The 18,778-nt window shown below is 41.9% G+C and overlaps 1 protein-coding gene across 1 annotated transcript in view; it reads left to right on the forward strand.

The window, feature by feature from the left end:
• Window positions 1-1,181: 1,181 nt before the first annotated feature.
• pvalb6 (parvalbumin 6) overlaps window positions 1,182-18,778 on the forward strand; it is a 37,214-nt gene continuing 19,617 nt past the window's right edge. The window contains exon 1 of the mRNA XM_046416465.1: window positions 1,182-1,438. The gene's annotated coding sequence lies outside the window, so the exon portion shown is untranslated. The remainder of the gene's footprint in view (window positions 1,439-18,778) is intronic.

Below are 18,778 nucleotides of genomic sequence, written 5' to 3' on the forward strand. Positions count from 1 at the left end.
TCAGCTACAAACACAAAATGACTTCAAAAAGACACATAACAGCTGCAAAGAGATGCCAAATGACAACAAAGAGACAAAACTAAATGACTACAGCCATTGATTTTGCATCTCTTTCAGTCTAGGAGCTCCTGTAGTAAGGATGGGGGGTCTTTCACAAGTCTGTGCCCAGGGGCCCGTGGTTTCGTAATCTGTCCGTGACTGTACGGTGTTTTGAGTTTGCATGCATTCAGTGATACTGTACAATATGTTGGCATTCACATGTGACCCGTTTCCCTCCCCAAACTTCCTGAAAAGCACTTGACAGATCAGTGGGTTTTCACAATATCAGCATCCAAAATCAGGCCTTCTTTTTTCTTTTGTGTCTTTGTTTCCATCGCTCTTCTTCACTATCCTTTCATCCTTGATTGCATTTAGCCAGAGGCCAGTCTGCTTCTTTTCTTCTCCCCTTCCCATGTCACGTCTAATGCCCTCTGTCATTATCACACCATCCTTTTCTTATTACACCGTGTTACCCGATTCCATTTTTGTGCTCACAAAACTCTTCAGCCCTTCTTCCCTCCCTTCTTCTCTTGCTTCTAAGCTTCCATCTTTCTCTCCCAGCTCTTCGTGCGCTGGCTCCAGTAGAGTTATTGCTCCAAAGTTAATTGTGGTATCCGTATTGCAATATACCCACACAGTATTGGATTACAGTGTGATTTAATGGATGGAAGGACATTTTCTCCACTCTGAAATTGATCGTCTTCAGGGACCAGTAGCATGTGACACCAACTGACATGAGTTGCACTTGTACTTTTCATGGCTGTAAATGGTTGCACTTATAATGTAAAGAAAGAGTTGTGGTATTCTGATGGCTTTTCGCAAAAAAATCAAAGCACACTAGATTGCAAAGTAATCATACCTGCTACTGGACTCCCTACCTTTTTGTCTCCATCATTTTTATCTCTCCTCTCTTTCCTGTCTATCTACGCTTTCCTCTCTTTTCTCTGCATCCTCATCCTTCGTTCCTCCCTCTTCTCTCCAACTTTCCTCTCCGTTCGTTCTCTGCAATCCCTCCTCCTCCTCTCAAACATCACACAATCCCCTCCTATCCCAATCCAGTGCACCCTCACTCTCTCCCTCCCTCTTCCTTTATCTCTCCCTCCCTTTCTCTTTCTCCCCTTCATCTCACCTCCAGCAAGCCGGAGCACCCTCCTCCTCTTCGCACAGCCCGCCTGATCTCGTTCACTTTCTCTCTCTCTCTCTCTCTCTCTCTCTCTTTGTACCTCTAACTCTCTCTCTGCTCTATCTTGTCTTTTATCTTTCTTTCTCTCTCTTTCTGTCTCTTTCTGTCTGTCTCTCCTCCACTTCTCTTTAGCTGCCAGAAGCTCGCAGGCTCGCCGCTCATCCTTCAGACACTGAGGATTCAGAAGCACCCGGGACGAAGACTTTGTCAGTGGAGGTGAGTGTCTATAGTATGTCTATGTGTGTTGCTATTGGTCATTAACCTGCATCAGCTGCTGCTTAAGGAGGCAGATGGGATGACTTGTGAAAAGAAGAGAATAAGGAAAGAAATAAAAACATGTATTGGTGGAAGACAAATGTTCTGCAGTACATGGGAAAGTGGCATGACGAGAGAGTGAAAAAGGGATAAAAGGGGCAAACAAAACTAGGGGAGGACAATGATGATGATGGTGATGTCATATCAGGGGAACAGTGAAAGAGAAGCACGTGAAAAGAGTGGCTATTTGATTTGTGATCGTCATTATGCATCAAAAACGACAAAAATAGTCATATAGAGTTAGAGGGAATAGAAAGAAAAGCAAAAATGGAAATGAGGGCATGAGAAAAAACAAAACAAGACATCAAAAATTAACTAGAGAGAGCAGCTAACAGAGAGTGAGAGAAATATTTCAAGAGCAGGAAAAAATGAGAATGGGATGGTGATGTTTCCCCAGTGTAGCAGCTGCATGCCTACAAATGCAGAGGTGTCTGCCTCCTCCTCTCCCGTAAAAATCCCATTCACAAACAGGACCTGAAAACATGGATGGTGATTGGTTCCCTCAGTCCTGTGTGTGTATGTGTGTGTGTGTGCGCTCCTCAGTGTATGCGTGAAAGAAAGAGAGGGAAAGATAGCGGGGGGAGGGGTTTGGGGGGGGGGAATAAAACCTATTACATTCCTGTGCTGGTGATGCTACGGTTTTGGAGCAGATACTTAAATGAAACTGCAGTGTATGTGCTTGAACATTAATGTCACCTATAATGCACAGTCCGTACTATACAGGATTGTAGAGGTGTTGAAAGATGTACAATGACATTGCATTTTAATTTGTGGATTCATTTTTCCGTTGGCTCAACATAACGTCGCAATGACAGATGTGTAGACAGACTGGGGTGCTAGTTTTTAATTTCGGACCAGACTCATACCTGTTTTTTTCTAACTCTTTCTCCCTCATTGCGTCATTCTCTGTTGTGCTGTCAACCCTCTCCCCGCCACCGTCACTGCTACAATCTCACTGCCACCACCAGCCCGTCTAGATTAACAGCTGTCCAAACAGCCATGCTCTCCTGCCTCACCAGTGCTGGCCAATTAGAAAGTGACATTTGTGTGGGGAATGGTACGTGGGGATTTGGAGGGTTTGGGATGTGATGAAGGTGCAAAAGTGACGGAGGTAAGAAAAGGACGGGTAATTTCAGATACCTTTTTCAGGTAACAACGTACAAAGACAAAGGAAAAGGAAAAGAAAGGCTATATTACCTAGATTAGCGCAAATCTTTGACCTCTAGGTACGTTGAGTATCTGGAGTGAAGTTCATGGCAGTTCAACCAAATGTCATCCTCCTGGTGGCAGTTGGGGAAAAGCTAGGGGGTGACCAGTTTAGGAAAAATCTGGAGACCATCAATGTACAGAATCTCATGACAACCTGTGATATATTTTGGTCTGGACCTAAATGATGGCTGACTGACTGACACTAGACACTGAGATAAATGACATAACATAGATATGGAGATATAAAATCATACAAAGCAATTAAAAACCTGCTTAAAAGGTTTTAACTAACATTTAATGGAACTGTGAACGGTAATTACACAATAGCAGAAAATGCCATCACTCCTGGTTTCCAATCTAGAAATAGTCTTTTCCATTGACATAAGTGTGTGCCCTTACATGAACAGGCTTTGTAAGCAAGGGATGCCTTGGAGCCTAAAGCCAGTCCATAATCCATTTTATGTCAAATCACAGCATTTTGAACTGTTTTCTTGAAGCCATGTGAAGCCAATAATGTTCCAGTTAAAATTCCAGCAGCACCATTTATTTATTTATTTTTTTAACAGAGTACAAAAATTCTGACAGAATAAATAATTCACTTTAGAAATATTTCTCACCTGATAAAATTAAGAGTGAATGTCCCCTTCCTCTCAGTTCTGCTTAAAATCTAAAACGATCCTTGGAGTGCCTCAGCAGCTGGATGATTACTGCATGAGCTACATAAACACAACATCACTGGTTCAATTCCAGATGGGTATTGAATCCCTCTCTGGATAAAATAGAAGAACCTTTCAAACTTTTGGAAGACAGCTTTGTCAAAATTGTGAGGCTTGGTTAGGAAAGAATAGTGATCTGAATCTTCATTCAGTTCATTAAAATGGAGAAGCTAAAGTTCTCAGACCAACTGTTTAGGGTAGCCAATCTACAAGAATCAGTAGGGTTCACAGGAAATAATAATAATAATAATATATAATTGCATATCATCTGCATATACATGAAACAAAATGTTTACTAAGTATGTATATGGTAAAAATAATGAGACCTAATATAGACTCTTGAGGTACACCACAGATACATTTTGTAGATGAGGAAATTTTTAGGAGTTTTAGTCAGCCTTAGCCTTAGTAAGAAGACACAAAATGATAAAAGTTCCTCTTCTTACCAACAAGCAGGATATTATAGAATACATGCAGTCTATACTTAAAGTATCCACACACCTCTCTGAACTTTTCCTCCAGCACATTATGCTATCTCACTTCACTCTTAAACTCACACATAATATGTTCCCATAAACTTTATCACCACTTCTCCATTAGTTATAAAAGTCAGGCCTGATGCACAGTATATCTTTTCCTCATTCCATGGGAATTCAGTGATTTAATGAGCGTGGAGCTCTGTGGAGTGTAAAATGCCCCATGTGATATAATGCTCCTCAGGGAGTAGACCTCACAGTGTAGTTATGAGACATTTGTGTGTCTGTGTGTGTGTGTGTGTGTGTGTGTGTGTATGAGACAGAGAGAGGGAGAGAGAGAGAAGGAGAGAGATGGTTATGTATTTCTGTATATGAACCTGGAAAAGAAGAGAAAGACAAAAAGAGGGACAACCAGATGGAAGAACAGGTGGAAGCGTTGATGATGTGTTTAGGGAAGCATGGAGAAACAGTGTCAGTGAAATTTCAGACGTGTGTCAGTGGCATTGACATTAGTGGACTGGGAAAAATATACAAGTACCATCAGAGTCAGACTGGGTGTTCACTGAGTGTGCTTGTGTTTGCGTGTGTTGACATTATGTGATCTTGATCGTTCTATTAATTGTTAGTCTGTGTGAGTTTGTGCACTTGTATGTTGTATTCAATGCAGGGAAAGACAGCCTACATTGTGGTCAGCATGTCTGCAGTACTGAATGGACATTTGCATATAAAATTCATCCATCCATCCATCCATCCATTTTCTATACCACTTGCATATAAAATTCCCACAACAAAATGAGAAGTTCACCACTTGGAAACCTTAACGCTAATTCTTACAATTAAAAGGTGCAAACATAATATGTTCTTTTGTCTATAGCCTACTGCCACTTAATGGTTTCAATAATTTGTTTTTACAGACTGTGCTCTTTTTACACTTAATAGTTATCATTGGTGGAGAATGCAGATATCTGCTCTGACATCACTACAAATGAAAAATAAATCTAATAATGTGAAATCATTTAAAATATATTTATGTGTGATGCAGAATAATTTTAAATGTATAAATCTTAACTTCTGGCTCTGTTAAACAGCATTAATGTAAAACAAGAGTAAGAATCTCATTCCTTTAATCTCTACAGCCTAACATGCTCATTGGCAAGGCAAGCATGTTGGCTGGTGGAACATTTTGCTTTAGCATCTTAGCTAACATTTGCTAATTAGTACTGAATGCAAAGTACAACTGAAGCAGGTGGGAATATCATTAGTTTATGGGTATTAATGTTGATCATCTGCTTATACCAGATTTGTCGAGACATCTATGACAAACTTCATGACAATCCATCCAATTGTTGTTGAAATATTTCAGGAACAAAGTGGAAGACAGATTAATGCTGTCATTCCTCTGGTTGTCTGTTTTCTCTTCTCTTCTGTTCACTGTTGTATGGAGATGAGGCTGTGAACATGAGTGAGTAGGATGGAAGCTTGACGGGGTGGACTGCATAAAGAAATGTCGTTTTACTGGTAAAGATGGACGTGTGTTTGCCTGTGTGGGCTTGTTATCGTAGGTGAGAGACTATCAGGGCAAGGTCAGTTAGTTGTGAGTAGTGAGATGGAAGCACAGTGCTTATGTGAGCAAACATCCATAGAAAGATGATCCTTGAGAAATCTAAATATGTCCTCTGTTGTGTATTTATTTCATTATTGTTTTTCTTCTTAACCATTATTTCTTAACCATTCTTCTTAACCATTATAAGCGTTCAGCATCATCATCTTTTTCTTCTTTTATCATCTAATCCCTTCTCTCCATTCCCTACTTTTCCTCATTTCACTATTGCAAAAATCTGTTCTCAGCATTAATCTTTTTCTCGCTTTTGTTCCCTTCCTCCACCACCTGTGAGCTGAGAAATAACGGTAAGATAAGTTTTGACTGCTGAGCATATGGTCACCTCATCACTGCTGTTTCTTCACCACTTAAGAGGTTGTCTGGATAATTAAAACACGGTTCCCAGCCACGGCACAGAGGCCGCTCAGAGACAACCGGAATTTGCGCTGATTTTGTCATGAAAAGCACAATTAACCCAGTGTTCAGGGCCCTTGTTAAAAGGTATTAATTAAAACACAGATTTTGAATAAGATGATGTCTTACTTTTTGCTGAGGTTTCAGAATAAAAGGGAAAACTCTGGGTTTGATGGCAGACAGAAACAGTGTTCATCTTATAGAGCTCAACAAGTATGCATACAATGCACTTTGGACTACATTTGCTTAACGGGCTGCATGCAAAGGCATCTAGGTTGATAACATACACATTATATGATGTGCTGTAGTCCCACGGGGCACTAAACCTTGTCCACCAGATGCAAACTGACACAAATACGTGTATACAGGTGCACACATGGACAAACTGTGTACTGAAGCAGGGCAGGTCACACATGACAAACATACACACACACAGGCTAAAAAAGATGATAAGTTAATGGCCCTAGACAGAAGGCTGCAATAAGCAGACAGGTTCTCTGGAGCCGTCACTCGTGAGACTTTGTCGCCAAGGTCAAGGACAGATGTTTTGTTAGGCAGCTGGCATCTGGAGGAGCGCTTGATGATCTCACTAATACGCAGGATGATCAGTGAAAAACGTGCCCGACACTGCCGATCTGGGGCTTATTGTGGTGTGTATCTGTGGCCGTGTGTGTATGCCTGTAGACAGCGTTGTTCGTGTGGGTGGTACCAGCACTGGAACTGAGCCACCTGCTAATAAGAAATTATGAGCATGAAGTGAACAGCATCTATTGAAACATCAGATGGTGAGGTTCAGCTAATATTTGAATAAGTGGGACTATAGCCGTGCACAGTGTTCTGGCAGACAGTGCTCAGCTGGACTTTGTGAGGTCATGTGAAGGTGCTGCACATAATCGATATGAATGGAGAGGTCTCTGGTGTTAGGCTGTCTTATGGTGTCTAAACAGCTATAGCTGCGCTACTCTAAACACCTTTAGTTTAGAGGTGCCCCGTGCTGTAGCTCATTCCTCTTCTGAAAAGCATCCTCACTGCAGCTTTTCTCACTGCCTCTTTGTCCATCTCTCATGTGTTGAATTAATGTCACAAACCACACACACAGAAACCCAACATGCAAACTAAAGAGTAACTTATCTGTCTTTTCTGTGTTTCTGTTCATGCAAAATATTTCTTTTTCCTTTAAGGATAACCTTGGGTCCAAACGTTGATTGAGCTATTTGCAATGTTGGGTGTGTTTCTGCTTCTCTCAGTGCGAGTATTTTTAGTGAGGTCAAAACGTCGATACTAACTTTAGACTGTCACAGAGGTCAGCTCAGCGCAGCAGAAATCAGCCCACCTCTAATTAGAAAAACCCATGACCTCTTAATTGAGATCATTAACGAACCCATTGTCAGATGGGACAGTGAGTGAGCAAAACTGGATTGAGACTTTTCTTATTTTAGAGCTTGGTCTTTTTTTTTTTTTTTTTAGACAATGAGAATTAACTAGGATGATGATGTGACCTATTTTGTCAAAGCTAGTGAAAGCCTTCATCTCTGGGGAGCAAAGTCATGGTATATAAAGGTTTACACTGGCTTTTAAGCAGTGACTAATATGAATCCTGAGCTTAAACATTTTTAGTTTTGTTAGTATCAATTAAAATGAAAACACTTCTGTGGACTGATAAAATAACTCTCAGATGAGAGTGAGCGCAGAGCTTATGTGGACGCTACACTCACTCCGATCTCCATTTATAATTGAAAATTAGACCATTTTCCATCCATCATTCATCCAGATTTTACTGAATATTGACAAACTGTTAAATAAATAGATATGAAGTAAATAGGAGTGTCACAATTATGGTTCTAAATTAAAAATGGAAAGCAGGATCAGCAATTCTCCCAGCATTTTTTTCTCTCCACCTTCACACCTGTCTGGTGCACGTCCAGAGGGAAAACCACTTCACAGACGACACAACTTACCTGTAAACTGCAGCCGCTTATCCTGTGTGCAACTGACTGGTACCCTGGACGGCGTCTGAGATGTTGAGGTTATTTTCTTTTCAGACATCCTTGTGATGAAAGAACTGAATTGAACAGATTGTTTTTTTTTTCTTTAAAGAGGGTTTAGATTTCAGAATCTGAACTGAAAATAAATTTCCAAAAATGGAGCACAACTTTAAATTCTTTACCTGTTCCCCATTCCTTCTACATCTGATATTTTCAAAGTAAGATTATTCAAAGTCAGTGAAGAATTCTCCCCGCTCCCAGCAGAAGACAAGAGAACAAGTGGGAAAAGGAAAAACTGCTGTAAAGGCTTGGTGCCAAAGTACAGTTATCTTGAAACGGCTCAGGCTAATATGGAGCAACTAACTGTCAATGGTCAGATAGAATTGCATTACCCATGAAGTGAATGACAGCTCATCTCGATAGCAGAGATTAGGCGAGATGAGCCTTAGCTGTGGCCTTGCAAAGCAGCATTCGTTGCGAACAATATCCATCAATCCCCTTTGAATGTCATATCCCAGGCCACATCCTGCCCCTCAGGAACAAAAGCCAGGACAGCTGCAGGGAAGTTCTCCTTCCATTTTTCGCTTCCTCCTTTTGCTGTATTCCCCTTTCGTCTGACCTTCATTTCCAATTCCCTGACTCTACATTTAATTTAATCCACAATCCTTATCCCATCACCCATACTCTCTCTTGCCTGCGTCCGTCTCTGCATTATCGCCTGCTTTGCTGCTCAGTTTTATGCCAGAACATTCCTAACAGAAAGGCTTCAGAACTTCTTGCCTTTCTCCCTCAGTCTCTCTCATTCTTTCTCTTGTACACTCAATTGCTGGGTGGTGGATGGAACCAAACAAGGGCTGTTTATGCAAGGAATATAATGTAAACAGAGCCAAAATATATGTGCATATGTATGACTACACTTTGCAAGAGCAAGGAGATAAAAGTCTGGAGGAAAATCAGTGTAACAATTGTTACCTAAATGAATCAGTACTGCACTTCAAAACAATTAAAACCGAGGCAGTAGAATGAGAGAGATCATATTTTTTATTTCACATTTTCCTCTTCCTTGTCAAGACCTGTTGCCTACATTACCCACAATGCAATTGAACCACCAACTGTTTGATTGAAGATTCAGGTGTGTTGTGCTGGTAGTGGCTAATGTAGCCTGCTGTCACCTTCAGGCAGAGATGAGGAGCGAGCTACAGAATTCTGGTAGGCTTACTTGTTATTAAATACAGACCTCCGGAATTTTTTCATTTCTAAAACTTGTAGTCTTCAGATGAAACTGACACTCAAATGATATCACTTCCGTATGTCACCATATTCCCAAGGACCAGCAGAGAGACTTGTTTGTAAAATAAGTGGGGTTTCCCTTTGAATCAACCTGTCTCCAAGCAGTCACAGAAACATACAGTATGTTTGGCTTGTGGCGGCCACCGATGTAGATTTCAACAAATATAACCAACTCTGGTTTTAAATACTGTGATATTTTCATTCAGCATTCACTGATCTGATCAAGTACGATAAACAAAATCCAGCAGCAGAAGCAACACTCAGTGACAGTGTTTATCCCATATTGCACTGGTTCATGAGACCCATTCACTTCAGTGTCATATTCAATCTGGTGACGGCAGGCTGAGGCCTGTGTTATCATCAGTAAGAGGCAGTAGATTGGAGACCGACGACATTTTGATGAGGCTATTTTCACTTTCATAATGCACTTCTATTAAACAAAGAGTTTTGCAGCTGACTTTTTGCCAAGATGATTTGGAAGTGTGTGTCTGTGTGGGTGTGACAGCATTATTGAAGCTGTTTAATACACATTACTTTACGTGTACAAAAGTTGAATTTTGTTCAAATGTATATCTGTGAATCTCTACACATGTATGTAAGTGATACTTTCATAGAAGTGTGTCTGTATTCACTTCTTCTCTTAAAGCTATAAGTCAGATACACTGACTCAGTCTTTTGTGGCTACGTGAATGACTACACATTTCTCTCGTTCATGTAAATGTGCATGTTCCATCCTCAGTCCCTGCCTTCCACCCATTTTCCATCCTGCTGGCTTTCTCTTCCTTTGTGAGAAGGCTGACTGCGTCAAAGAGGCCGATGGCGAGTCCTAAGTCCTAGAGTGCAGACTGAGTGTCAGAATGAACATGAGCGACTGAGAGGGGGTGTGTGGTGTATGCCCCAGTCAGAGTGGGTGTCTTTGTGTATAAGCAGTTGAGAGTGTGCTATTATTTCTGTAACTGTTAGGATTTTCTGCTGCAAGGTCAATGGAGAGCTACCCCCGCCCCCACCACCACCACCACCACCCATCTCTCCCTTGAAGCACTGCAGGAGTTGCTGTCAGTAGCAAGCGGGTGTCAGCTGCTGATGCTGACCAGGCATCACTGCTGGGGTTAGGGATACGGGGCAACACACACATACTGGCACAAATTGGCATTCATGCGCACACTCATGCGTGCGGGTCAGCATTGCTCACTCACACGAACGCAGATTCAAATGCGTGTACACACCCCATGCCACCAGCACTGAGAAGTGTATTGATGAGCACTTGAGTTGTGATGTGTCGACAGCCATCCCACTTAATCTCCTACTCCACTAAATGCGTCGTTATCCAACTGTGAGTCTATATTTAGACAATCCTGAGCAACTACCTGATAACTCAAGCTCAGTGCAGAAAAGTCATGTGTATACAAACCACTCATGTAATGGTGCATAAAATTATGTGGATGAATGGTACGAGATGAATGCCTAATTGCAAGCAGCAGCAGAATGAAAATGATTATGATGGTATTAAGTGGATAACAGTGTGTTTGATTACCTTATCTCACATTAAAAAAACCATTCTGTCGACAATGTAAGCAAATGCACTCAGACCCCCCACTGTATGTCCAGTGAATTTAACCAGCCTTCAATCTGTGACTTCAACAAAACCTCCTCCCCTCGTTACCCCCCCCCCCCCCCCCCCCCCGCGCTCCCCTTTTCCTCTCACATCACGGACGTGGTCCAGAATACAAATTGTGTTTTCCCTTCTTTATTTGGGTAGCCTATAATGCTGTAGGCCAGAACAAAATGGGAGACGGGAGTGAATGTGTCCTGCCAAAGAAAAGAAAGGCAACAATAGGGTACTAAAGCTGCTCTAGAGACAACAAGACGGAAGACAAAGAGAGGTAGAAATAGAGACACACCAATATATGCAGAGAATTTGCAGAGACCTAGGATACAGGAAAAGGGAGAAAAGATACAAAAGTGAAGTGTAAAATGATGATAAAGGAGGGTGTACTTGAGATGTGTTCGATAAAGTCTTCCAGGTGTGGTTTGATCCAAGCAACAAAGATTTGATAGTTTAATAGAAGATAGGTTCCCCTCAATAGGAGCTGAAAACTGCGTCGTGCTGCGTTGATTCACTGTGAGATCGACACTACGAGTGTCCCTTTCACATTACAGTGAATCATTAGATTCCATGTTCAGATCAAAAATATTGATCAGAGGAGCTTTGACCTTTACTTGTAAGATAATGCAACACATCAGGTACCGACTGGATCCCTGAGTCTGCTCTCACAGTGAACATCAGGCGTGAAGGGCAACGAGAAACAGTATCCTGCGACAAACTCAAACTATGTCTTGTCACCTTTTGCACTTTTTTTAGACATACGACGATGCGACATACGTTTGGATATATAGTTCAAGGTCGGGTTTCACCCCAGATGGCACCTTGGCTGTATCAGATGGAGGGATGGTATGTGATCAGGCCGCATTGTGCTTTAATTATATTTCTCATAGTAATTGTTTAATAAATGAAATTACACATAACTTCCACCAGAATGGTCTACAATATCCTCAACATCATCAGGGTTTGGAAAGCTGTCAACAGAACAACAAAAAACAGTTTGTGACGGGAAGATCACTTGATTTGTCACTGGTCACCAGAATATCCATAGCTGCAGGAACTATTAGAAGTAAGCCATTCATTCCCAAATTAGACTTTCAGTGACACCAAAACTGAAAGAGCTTGTGTGCAATTACAGTGGGAAGGTGATTGTATGTGCTACATGTAATTCCATGAATGACTGCACTCCATGCCCTCAGGCATCAGTATAACATTGTGGGAAGAAAGAGTCTGTTTTTCTGCATGGACAAACATTTGGCGACACCTGTGATATACTGACAGCGGCAGTGATGAAGTAAGCCGTTACTCTTATTTAGACAAGGTTGTCCTGTGCCCCTCATAGACATTATGTGGTGAGTCAGACTTCAGAACCCATCAGCGCTCATTAAAATCAACAGAAATGGGCCTGTCTGCCACTCATCCCATAGGGTCCCTCACTTTGTCCACGGGATGGAATGGTAAACACTGCCAGTGCTCCACTTACGCTGGCCTGCTGCGTGGGGCAGCTGGCAGAGAGCAACGACATTAGAGGAAACAAAGCGGAAAAAGGCTGAGAGGGAAGATAGGATCAGCAGCAAAAGACCTGGGGTGTTTGTAAATACCTGTGCTTCATATATTGTGTGCGTGTAGACCACTGCCTGGAAGAGGTTTGAATCATGTAAGTGAAAAAAATGGGACATGTGGCACACATGATTCGCTCTGGCCCCATTTACTTAGGACTCAAAGTGTGTTTGTGTCGCCGCACTCTCGCACATACGCACCTCTGCCTCATTTGATTTAGTGTTTTCTTTAAACAAAGCTCAGCCAAACTGGACTCCATCACTTTAAAGCAGCTGAAGAAAAAAAAACAGGCCCTTACATCACACTGCTGTGAGCCAGCCAGGCGTGACGAAGACTGCAGTATTTTCAGCAGGGGAGACACAAACTCTAAGACACACACGCTCATACACACACTCTGGCTAAACTAGTTGGCCCCTCTATAACACTGCAACTTCAGTGACAAATAACAGCATTTAGAGATTCTTATAGTCGAGTGAACCTCGGTGAGGAAAATGTTTCCTTGTTTCCTCAGGGCAGTTGCACATGAAGGTTAAAGCTACACTTTGATGCTTTTCCACCTGTCTTTGTTCTTTTAGTTTTTACACTGAATGAATCCATCAGTGTCAAAGTAAATGATATGTGTGAAGAAATTCATCTTAAGATAATGTTATGCTCCAGTGTGTGTGACACTGGCCTCAAAAGACCCGCGTCCTGTTGAAATGAATTATCTACAGGACTGTGACTCTTCAAGTAAATGCCTTGTCCAACACTTATGTCATTTACTAATGTGTGTATGTGTACAGTATGTGTGTCTTTTTGTATTGTGTATATGTGTGTGTGTGTAGCGCCCTGGCCCCCAGGCTCTTTGTCGTACAATGCTGAAGTATAAAGCAAGAGAACGAGACGGTGAAAAGGATGAGGCAGCGCAGTACAGGGACAGAGGAGGGGAGATCAGTCTGACTGACGTGCAGCCTGCAGGATGCTGACACTGATCACAGAAAACACACATTTCACAGTCAAAGTCAAGGTCATGTGTATACAGATACGTTCTAGTGAAGCAAAAGCTATCGCGTCCTGTTCTCAACACTTTCAGGTTCAGTAAATTGTGTCCTGGGTTTGAGTCTGTTGTGGCAGAGTGATAGTCCTGCAACTCATAGATGTGCAGGCTCGATAAGGTAGGAACTCTCAATTGCTGGTAAGTATGAGTGTGTTTTGTCATATACTGCGTACGCTCTGTGATGTACTGGTGTCCCGGATCAACTGCCTCTTGTCCAATACATGCTGGGATGGTCACAACCCTGACAAGGATGAAGCGAGTACATAAGATGAATGAAACCGAAGTCCGTGAAAACATTTTTATGATCTACCTTCAGGATTTGCAGAGACTTACCATCAGCAGTGTGCAGCACATCATTCAGACCCTTTTCTACTACACCACCAAGCAAATAAGAAAGTATAACAAGGATTTAAAACGTATGTGAGCAGGCCAGTCTAGGATGATGGACTTCCATTGTTAGCAGTGGTGGGGGACGAGGAGCGAACTACAGGGAAACAAATTATCCAAATATATCCCATCCATGGCAGCAGTGAGCCTTGTTATACATTTTAACACTGAACTGAATTTATTTCTGTAGGTAGATAGTCAGTGGCATTTATAGTGTCTTTGGGTCCCATGATGCGAGTCTTTTTTGAAGTGCCTCAGTTTCCAGCATTATTCCCAGGAAGACTTTTTTTCAACCTTGTCAGCAGCTTGACACACATTACATCCTAAACTCGTTCTCTTTTCTGCTTGGCAGAGGAACAAAAAAGCCTCATCTAAATATTTCTTTTCATTCAGCCTTTTTTCATTACACAGAACATAAATATGCCATTGTTTGAAATTTTTAACAATTGAGCTATTTCCATTTTGTAGAAACCACATAAATTTGTCCCTCAAGTCAGTCTCTCGCAAATATCAATACGAAAAGTAATTAATTCAGGAATTCTCCTTGGCGGTTGCAAATGCCTTACTTATTTCTACCATGAAAGATTATCTCCATTCAGAAACTCCCATTCAGATACAGTGATTCTTCTGTCTTACTCAACAAGTTATAATAGCCATTTTTACACCTCATTGAGCCTAGAAGCAAAGTTATGGTATCACAGTCTTGGAAACTATTGATGCTGCTGTCTATTTGGAATTAGAAGAAGAAAGAGAAGAGGGGGAAGACAGTGATGTGTGAACACATTTCTGAAAAGTTATCTTACTATAGTTTATATTGCAAAAGCCCATATTAGCCACAGTCTGTCAACACTACTGTCTGAAACAGGTGCTATAGCTGAGGGTGACTAGCAAAACATGGCAAAGTCTTGTTGGAAAGAGAGCAAAGAAACACAGGAGAAATGCTGGGCATAGAAAGGTTGGTGCAATGATGGGGCCATTGGCTGCTCATTGCTCTGTGTGTGTGTGTGTGTGTCTGTGTGTGTCTGTGTGTGAGAGCCACATTTTGGTCCTCCTGTGGTCATAATTCAATGCACCACACCTGGAGTATGATCCTGCCAGAGGGGGTGGAGGGACACGGGAATGAATGAAAGGAAATAAAAGAGAGTGTGTGTGTGTTTGGGGGTGGGAGGTGGCCAAGGATTAAGGGTGAGAGAATAGTGGATGCAAAATGTTGGGAAAACTGGAAACGAAAGCGAAAAAATTAATATAACAAGAAGAAGGTGGGGAGGGGGGGGCAGTCAGCCAAATGAGAGGGAGGAGATGGATGGAGAGGCAGTGCGATAGATGAGGCTGTTAATTTGGGTTGCAGGGACACATTGTCTCTGCAGCTTCAAGAGGATGAAGAGGAGCCACGCAGCAAAATTAAATTAAAAAAAGCAAACACAGAAACAAAAGAAATGAGAATGGACAAGAGAATGAGGCCAAACCTGAAATAAAACACAAAACATGCAATAGGTATAACAGGTGAGAAAGCCTCATTATACTGCTATTCATTTTCACTCTGCTGGCCAGTCTGGCTCCAGTCCCAATGAATTATATCAGAGCATTACTTTGGAGGTACTTCAACATCGTTCTGGCATTAAATGGATAAAAGTTAGACTCAAGGACACAGCTCCCTCCTTCACTAACTCACTCACCCCAAAAAGCATCTTTCATATTGTGTGCCTGGCAGAGACAGACTGATGCAGGGTGTAATTACTGTGTGAAATGGAGACCATGAAGACATGTTGTAGAGAGTTTTTCTTTGGTTTGATTCTTTTGCTTTGGTGTGAAATTGAAACAAAGTACAAACAGGTTAGATGTTTCGCCTGGAAAGAAAGAAAGAAAGAAAGAAAGAAAGAAAGAAAGAAAGAAAGAAAGAAAGAAAGAAAGAAAGAAAGAACACCACAGAAATGTGGTCTCGCACCAGATCTTAGGGGAGGGGTGAAGAGAACATGGGATGACATGGAGATGCAGCAGAAAAGAGAGAAGGTGAGGAAGAGAACATGGTAAGATGCAAAACGGAAAAATGGAGAAAAAGAGGAGAGAAGTGATGAAGTGTGAATTTGTTCTCTCTGATAAGTTGAGACTGTGAGCCCAACATGCTGATGTTAAGTGGGAATAAAGTTTATGTTCACCATATTCACAAGCTAGCCAACGTTTTGACCTGATGGTGGCTGTAGATAAAAAGAGGGGGATCACCAAAGTCATTAGTATTCACCATTAGTGGACCATGAATGCCTGGGGCAAATTTCACACCACTCTGTGCAATAGTCACTCAGAAATTTCAGTCGGTGGAGCGGTCGGCCATGTCGCAAGAGTAGCTCGTGGCTATAAGGAAGAAGAGCGAATGTGGAAATGGAGGAGGGCCATAAACATTTTGGGCCCTCATCCGTCTCATCACTGCAGCTGAATCACACTCACCACTAACTGAGGGGACATCAGTCCTGTTGAATTTCCTCCTTCACCTCCACTTTTCCTCCCTCCACTCCCTGTCTCATCTCCACCGTCTCCTTCCCGAATCTCCCCCTCTGTAGCATCACACGCCTCTCCTGATTACTCTCTGTGTCTGTCTCCTTGTCTTCCCCTCCCCCTGCCTCCCTGCTCCTCTCCTCACCTGCCTCATGTGTCACCTCTGATTCTGTGTTGGGAGCTTTTATTGACAGGCCCAGTTCAACATCCACTACAACCATAATCCTCTGTACGCTGGTGTGTGTGCCCTTCTTTCTGTGCGTGTGTGTGTGATGTGATTTAAGAGAAGAGGAAAGAGAAAAAAAAGAGTATGTGTGACCTGATGTGTGTGTCCTAAATCCTGGCAGCTGCTATTAAGGTTGCTAAGCAAGTAGGGAAGACAGAAACACTGCTGTTGAATGAATGATAAACCAAAGCCTAGTGATCAGAGGAAATCACTCCTTCTCCCTCTTCTCCAACTGTTTCTGCCATTCACTGTTTTCTGCTTTCTCTCTCCACAAGCCTTATTGTGCAGTATATTGAAACTTTATATGCGCTGATCCTGCACCCACACTCTCACATAGAGTGTGAAGGCTGACATGCAGCAGCAAGTCTGATGCAGGCCGTTGAGCACCGATTCCCTTGGGTTCAGCAGCTACCCTTCAGGTGGCAACAACAAAGGTCAAAGTATTGATTGTTATTCATTCTCACAAATTCTGTGAGGTAGTGAACACAGCCTTTGTCTCTTTTCTTTTTACACACACACACACACACACACGTTCACCGACTCACTCCTACATCATTGTTGCACTTTAGACGATAGAGTAATGCATTCCAGTACTGATTCTTCTCACTGTACAGCCTACACATAAAAGATGCAGCACACTCGCAGGCATAACTCTGAACTGCTGAACCAGAGCACTCACAGATCTCACTCACATGTTTGAAGTCACATATACAGTACATGCATGATGCCTACACAAACACATAAACACTTAATTGGACCCCCCACTCTGTACATCATGTAAAGGTTCCTTGGGCTGATGAAAGCCAAAGTTAATGCACATTAACACCGTGAGGTCACTTTGTGTGTATTATGCTTGTGAGTGCAGGCTTTATGTGTAATGTAGCAGGTAGCAGGTAGGAGAGGTCAATGTAAAGGTATAATAACTGAGTCATGAACTTGTTGTGACAAGTGGAAGGGAATGTTTGTGTTTGTGTGGGTGTATGTGCATGCGTGTGTGTGTGTGTGTGAGCATGTGCAGAAGGATGAACAGGCCAAAGGGTAAGCCAGGAGCAGACAAAGTCACATTTGGAAAAGTCTTTTAGATCTAAAGCAAGCAATGCATGAAAGCATGAGAAGAAAAAACTGAAGATGAAATTGAATCCTGAGGCTGGTGGATGCTCTCTTTTTGCAGAGGAGCTCTGACAAAACGGTTTTCTCAAACATCTTATCTTCTCTTTTCCTCTCTTCTCTTCTCTTCTCTTCTCTTCTCTTCTCTTCTCTTCTCTTCTCTTCTCTTCTCTTCTGCATAAAATTAGATTAGATCCTTAATTATATTTCAATCAAAACATACCTCATTGTATTAATATTTAACGTGCCCTTTGGCCAACTTGTATTGGGATTTTCAAAATTTACATTAGCTGTATGAGATCATTAACATTAACATTATCTACTAACATTGTACAGCTATCAGTACTTACACTCTGCAGCCACTGTTCATTATAATTTACATTAAGTTATTTGCCAACAAACTTTAGAAAATCCAACATGAGACAGGTGAGTCTCCGTTTGAGCCACTGGTTAATCAAGCCCTTCATGTATTTCTGCAGTGGGAACAGAGAGAGCAAGACATTCTTCAAAGGATTAATTACATCTGTTTCCCAAGAAGTCATGAATGATGCAGAGTTTGTTCAAAGGCTCGAAGACACCTCACCCAAAACTCAGCTCAGTTAAAACTCCACTCTGCTACTATCTGCTCCGTAAAATGAAATGCAGCTAGTTGTTGCTGAACTCTTTTTAATCCAGGAATTAAAATAAGACCAATTTCTATTTTAGCAAGGCATAAAATGAAACATTGTTTGGCGTTTTTCTTATTACAATAAGATAAGAGGACTTTGCTTTTCTGGTCCCCACAGAACAAAATCATCATTCGCTCAACTTCCTTTTGCCATTTTTACTGTCACTGCTGCTGCATTCAGCGACAGCACATATAGCTCAGTCTGTTGGTTGAGTAAATGCGCTTCCGTCTAATCAGATCATACTGTGGTTGTAGGTGTGCACTTAATAAGTCTAACAAGTCATGTCACCATGGGACACAAGCAGGGAGTGGATCGATGCACACGAGAAGCCAGTGCATTAACTTGACTTAATTATAGTGTCTCTTGTGTCAAACCCCACCTCCTCCCCCCCTGCAGCACACATGAGTACACTCAGTAACCAGTTTATTAGGGTACACTCTAATAAGCTATAATGCAGCCTCATATGATTGTTCT

Source organism: Scatophagus argus, chromosome 16 (assembly GCF_020382885.2).
Source record: "Scatophagus argus isolate fScaArg1 chromosome 16, fScaArg1.pri, whole genome shotgun sequence".
NCBI lineage: Eukaryota > Metazoa > Chordata > Actinopteri > Scatophagidae > Scatophagus > Scatophagus argus.